The sequence below is a fragment of the Diadema antillarum genome, unplaced genomic scaffold, assembly GCF_040938485.1.
Source record: "Diadema antillarum isolate AM-2024a unplaced genomic scaffold, OU_Dant_1.0 seq00001876_RagTag, whole genome shotgun sequence".
Classification (NCBI taxonomy): Eukaryota; Metazoa; Echinodermata; class Echinoidea; order Diadematoida; family Diadematidae; genus Diadema; species Diadema antillarum.
This window is the reverse complement of record NW_027272544.1, coordinates 282,252-289,459: the sequence shown is the minus strand read 5'-3', so window position 1 is coordinate 289,459 and position 7,208 is coordinate 282,252.

Genomic DNA, 7,208 nt, shown 5'->3' with positions numbered 1-7,208 from the left:
GATTTTTACAAGTCCAATCAAATAGGTTTAATTTGCACACTTTTACCATACTACCTGGATGAATCAAAATCTACATCGGTACATGTCTGTTCTTTCCCCTGCTACCACCCAATACAACTACAGAAATCACTGTATGGCTCATCGTCACGAGAGGGCGATGTCGTGACTACTGGATTACTGGAAGCATTTACTAGGTTTGTTATCGATTATGTGCAGCTCGCTGTAAGCCTCAGTGTTTCTTGTTTCCTCGTTGAGTGTGTTTCATTCAACTACATGTGAACAAAGCGGTCCGGTTTATCCAGGGAGATATTGTTTTGCTAACAACAAATAAGTCGTCAAAAGTAAGTTATAACTTTCTTCTAACTCTAGTAAGAGGATTCCGCCTGATATGATCTCTATTCTTTAGAACCATAACATTGCTAATTGCCTGCACACTGTAACGTTTGATTCGAGTCCTTTTCCAACTCGGATTCACAGTCTGTTGGTCCATGCATTAAACGGTGACGCAGTATTGTTGGATCATTATAATGCTGAATAAATTTTGTATATACTATTGAAAAGTGGCGAAATAACATTAAGCAACGAAATTGCAGGTTAATCATGCATTCAGAAATTTCAACCTTCGATCAACCTGGTAATATGCTACAATAGAGTATCGTAAATTGGAAGGATTATTACGTAGATGTTTGCAAATATTTAAGCAAACAAAAAAAACACACGATTATTTGCATATCGCTCACTGCATTTGCCGATTCTATACAAGAAGATAAAAAGTTGTTCACTTTCGTACTATCTTATGTTATTTTGATGCAATAATCACCACGATTACAAATTAAGTCAAATGTAGATTTTCGTCTCTCTCTCTCTCTCTCTCTCTCCCTTTTCACGAGACAAAGTCCACTTTGTACCGCCCACAAGTAACATAATAACAATGTGCAACTCTACTGCAGTGACAATGCAAAAGTCACTATGACGTGAAAACGTTCATAAGCAGTCTCATTCTATTTTGTTATTTTTTTTTTGTCGCTTGGAAAACAGAATACAGCGATGGCGGTACATCATGTAATGTACGTTTTAGTTGCAACGATGATTCTTCACAGCGTAAGTATCACAGTGTAATTTTTATTTTAAAATGACGAAATTATAATTATTGTATAGCTAATAATAATGTTTGATTTGTTTATGATTTATCATGGTATCATTTAATGTCAGTACGGTTTGGGCAAATCATTTTTGACAGAGTCTTATTTTTTTCTTTCCTTTGTCTATTTCAAACAACAACATAGTTGAGAAATTTCACTAGTAAGCGACCTGTGTAATTCTTTCCGTGAATATAGACCGACACTGTCCAATATAACCAGCATGCGCCTTAAGTAACAAACACAAACGTGTAAGATATATTTCTTCTGTGTCTTTACTTGCAGGTAATCATGGTAACACATTGTCAGACGCTGAATGGACCTTCATCAGTAGCAGTGGAACGTGGAACTAACGCACAACTGACCTGCACAGTAATAGGAGGGATATCATCAATCTTCACATGGATTGATGTCTCAGGGGGTCAGTCTGTCACCATGTTTGGTGGAGGGAACCCAGTAACTCCTTCACCAAAATATGATGACTTCAGTGTATCAGATGATGCTACCTCATCTACACTGACAATCACTGATATACAGATTGAAGAAGAAGGGAGTTATGTTTGTCAGTCTTCAGAAGTAGTAGCTCCTGCACCAGCTGCACAAGTTACTGTAGAGGGTGAGTTTGCCCCTAGATAGCATGTAGATTACAAGAAGGACCAAAAGTGACTGATCTTTCAGGTTCCAAAACCTTCTTAAAATCTTTAGTTTAATATGTATTGATGTTACTGTTTAAAATGAAATGAGTGAACAACGAATAAGAAATAACGAATGAGGAATCAGAATTTAAAGAGAATACAAGTCATCTAGCCTAATTATGACATCACACTTGAATGCAAACACATGACAAATTATTCGTTTTCCCACCTTTGTAGTGAAAGTTCCCCTCATAATCATATGCTTGCAAGCAAAGCATGTTTTGTTAAGATGTCTTGAAAATTCCCCAGAAAAAAAAAGAAAGACGTATAACAAACGAATAAAGCAATAATTAACACCAACTGTATTGGGCATATACCGAATGAATGAAGGAAAGTTCAGTAGGAGTAGCAAAGGGACTATAAAGCCCACCGCACACTATACGACTCACGACTATATACGACCTTAAGACCATAAGACCGAGTCGTACGACCTGCCAACGCACACTGTACAACCTGACCTTACGAGTAGGCTTACGACTGTTCTGTCTTTAATACATTTTACCAATGAATATTAAAGCACAGTGCGCACTGCGTGCGCTTGTATTTTACTGTATCTTGATTCAACACGTCAAATCTCTACGACTGGTGACATCCCACTTTGGTATTCAGGTCGTACGACCGGTATAGGATCGTATAGTGTGCGGCGGGCTTTAGGCCAGACTGTCAGTCAAATAAGAAAGCCATCATCAGTGAGGATACCAGCTGGGTTGCCACGTCTGTCTAATCCTTTGCAAGGTGTTCCGTGGCTTTTGCGCTTTATAATTTATAAATGCGTAGACAACAGTAAATGTCGTGTGATGCGATGATTAGCAATTTCGCAACATTGCTCCGATAACACGATATTTCTATCATTGCATAAAAACTCGTGCTGCAAGACAAACCAGTGAGGCAAGTTGTTTTATGGTATTTTACAACAGTTTCCATTTGTTGGGCGTGCAAAACAGAATATTCGCAGATTGCTCGTTTATAAATAGATGACGTGATATAGGCCTAACCCTGAAACATATTCGTCTCATCCTCATGTCTCTAATGATTATGATGTAATACACTCTTATAATAGTTGGGCAAAAAAAAAAATGTCCAACCTTTAACCAACGCTAGGCAACATACTGTCCACACAGTCATTGGTTAAAATCTGCTCAACTGATGTTGGGTAATGAGTTTGCTATGTGGTTGGGCAAATAGAATTGCCTATCAGCTGTTGATCAATTAGACTTTACCCAACTTTGTAATTTCCCTACCATTGGTTATTGAGTTGGGTTTTCACTTGCCCAATCAATAATTACCCAATTAGATATTGCCCAATTTTCATTTGTCCACATAATCCACTTGACAAAACTAATTTTATGTTGAATTATTTGATGTATGGGTGTTTACCAGGATATGTGTATGTCAAGATGTTGTTCATATCTAACCTATCACATTCCTATACAGCTAGTTGTAAAGCCTATACCTACAAGTACATCTAGGCTTAGCCTACATCCTAGACCTAGTTAGTACCAGGGATATTTCAATCACATTATATAGGGTCATTTAGTTGTAATGCTTTGAGACATGGTTACCGTGTAGATTACACTTTTATTATAAAATATGAAAATACCTCGTCAAAGGTACAAGTTGAAATAGTGAATAACACAGCAATAATATTCAATAAATTTCTAATACATTTAAGGCATTTCAGAGTTTACTGAAATCATAAAAAACATTAAATTTAACAATATTATTTTTATCTTTTTCACGATGAGAAATTGAACAGGTTTTGAATATTTGAATACAAAAATTATTAGATCATTATGATAAACATATTCCTTTAACTCCCAAAAGAAATGGAAGGAAAAAAGCTCGGCAACCCTGGATTACTCAAGGTCTTATACACTTCATTCTCACTCGAAACCGTCTTTATGAAATATCTCTGAGAAAACCTACTCCTGAAAACGTGAAAAGGTACAAAACATATAGAAATAAACTAACTACCTTGATTCGAGTTTCACGTAAATCATATATTTCGAATAAACTCGAATCTAATAAGGATGATAAAAGTGCTCTTTGGCGGACCGTTAATGAAATACTCAAAAAGAAACCTACGGAATGTCCTGACAGCATTACTCATAACGATAATGTTATTACCAATCCTGACCAAATTGCAAATATTTTTAACAATTTTTTTTTGTCAATGTTCGTCCTTCTTTAGCAGCATCTATTCCCATAAATGATATAAAAAATTATAAAGATTATTTATCTGAAAGTAATCAAAATTCTTTGTTTTTGACTCCAATTAATGAATCGGAAATTATTGATACTGTTCGATCTCTGAAATGTAGTAAATCCTGTGGGCCTGATAACTTACGTGTGAATTTGTTTAAAAAAAAAATTACTCCCTAGCAGCCCTTCTCTCCCATATATTCAATCTATCCCTACTTAACGGAAAGTATCCAGACTCCTTCAAAACGGCCAAAGTTATTCCCATTTATAAAAGAGAAGATCCCTTAATGGTGAAAATTTATAGTCCCATCTCATTGTTACCTGCAATACCGAAAATTCTAGAAAAGGTAGTTTACAAGCGTCTCCACTCGTTCATGATTAAAAGTGAAATATTAAATGCGAATCAGTTTGGTTTTAGGAAAGGATTTTCTACCGATTATGCTATAATTAAATCTGTTGATAATATTATCCATGCGCTTACTAAAAAGGAGCATATTTGTGTCTTTATGGATCTTAGTAAAGCGTTTGACACTATTGATCATGACAGAAAGAGAGAGAGAGAGAAATGGGAAGTAAGATAACAAAAAAGATGTATATCACGATAATATTGTGCAATATTAATCTCGCGATTCTTTTTTCAACTGTAATATTTTATATTTCATAGAATAAGTCGTGCACTTCATTTAAGTTTGTTATGGATATTCATGTGTATAGTTCATCTTTTTGTACATGTATTCCTCTTTTGAGCTTTTTTTATGTATTCTTTTATATCATTTGCTGTAAAGCATCACAATTCGGCCTTTGGCTGCGACGATGTTGATATCAATAAACCATTTCAATTCAATAAAAAAAAACATTTTACTTGAAAAATCACATAATTATGGTGTGAGAGGGATTACTCTGTCGTGATTCAGAAGTTATCTAAGTCATCGAAAACAATATGTTGCATTTAAATACACTCGCTCAACATATTCTAACGTGTCATGCGGTGTCCCTCAGGGATCTATCCTCGGGGCCCCTACTCTTTTTGATTTATATTAATGATATTATCAACTCCTCTCCTCATTTAAATTTCATCTTATTTGCAGACAACACCAATGTTTTTTATTCCCACAAGGATATTGTAACACTGGTTGATACACTAAATACGGAATTAAGCAACATCTCGAAATGGTTTAGAAGTAATAAGTTTTCATTGAATATTGATAAGACATGTTTTATACACTTTCATACGTTTCAATCCCAATCCACCCTTCCTCAAAGTATTTTCATTGATGATACAAACATTGCTGAGAAACATTCAACCAAGTTCCTAGGAGTGACCCTAGATAGCAATCTAACTTGGAATAATCATAACTGAGAATATTACAAGAGCAATATCTAAAGCAACTGGTGTTTTAAGAAGAATGAAATAATTAATGGTGAAACTTTACTTCTGTTATATAACGCTTTATTTTTACCATATGTAATGTACTGCAATATCGTATGGGGCAACTGTACCAAAACTAAATTGAACACAATTGTTCTTCTCCAGAAAAAGGCTTTTCGTATATGCACACATACATTTTTTTTTTTTTTGGGGGGGGGGGGGCTCACACTGATCCCATATTTTATCGCCTAAAAACTTTGAAAGCCCATGATATACATCTATACCTAACTGCCATATTTATGTACAAACACACTCGAAATTTATTACCATTTTTTCTTAATACCCTAGTAACCAATGACCATATTATTCACTCATACCCTACCCGTCGTTCCCATGATTTTCATTTACGTAATCCGAAGCTTTTACTTGCTCAAAAGTCGATTAGACATGAAAGTCCCGATACATGGAACACTCTTCCTGAGGATTTGAAATAGTGTGCCTCCTTGTTTTCATTCAAAGCAAACGTAAAGAAGCACATTTTATTACAGTTTACTTCAAATACGAACTAAAAACAAATAATTCATATGACTAATGTTGGTCTCCCGATAGCAACAGCGCATATTGTCCCCTCTTCCAGCAAACCTATTCTATTATTCTAAATTCCAGCCTATCTGCCCTTGTGCACCTTCAAGCACCTGCACGCACATTCACCACCACCACCATCACACACCAGAGTTTATTTTCCCCTGCTATCTTCGCAGCAGAATTTGTATTGTTACGAATCTAGTACGTCCCTATCTTTTCCTCGGGCCGGCCATCTTTTCAAGCAATGCTTATAATGGCGGCCCTCTGCATAATCGTTTCTTAACTACAAATGTTTTTCTTATCACTGCTGCATAGACATGCATACTGTATATTATATCATTAATTTTCTTTCATATCGTTGTTTATGCAAGTCAAAAGACTGTGTTAAATTTATTTTATATATTTCCTACATGTTCATGATTATGTACTTATATATATCGTGGTTTATGCAAGTCAAACCACTCTGCGTTGAATTTACTTTGTATGTTTCCTGCATCTTCATGATTATATGTAACTTTTGTATATTGATTTGCAGAAAATAAAGTATCTATCAAACAAAACAAAAATATTCATGAGCAGAAAAAAAAAAAACAGTAGAAACCAACAGAAACCAACTGGTATCAAAATTTCAATATTTTAGTTACTGGAATGAAGTGGTAGGCAAGTCCAGTCAGGTATATGGGTTTCAAATAGTGTCATCTCACTATTTGCACACAAACCGACACACACACACACAAAACACAAACAACCAATATTATAAGGGTATCCTGTAGTCTGCTTCAACAGACAGATACTCCCGCAATGTTGATTTTTTTTTTAACCCCTCCGGCAGTGCTGTCCGGTTTTGACGGAATAAAGGAAAACGTAAGAAAATTATGTCAAAATACGTCCACAATGTAGCTATTGCTTACATATATATTAATTATAATATGTAATTATAATATGTTGTATATTATAATGTACATATATATATATATATATATACATATACATATATATATATATATATATATAGACAATACCGTGTCTGCGTGTGTGTGTGGGGGGGGGGTGTTATCCCCCCCCCATTCCTATAACAAAGAACACCCTATAGTGATTCTTGGTACCCCCTACAAAATCGTAAGGTCTGGCCATCCTTCCATACCTAGGCCTATACCACACACACACACACACACACACACAAACAAACACACAGACAGTTACTTACATACACACATA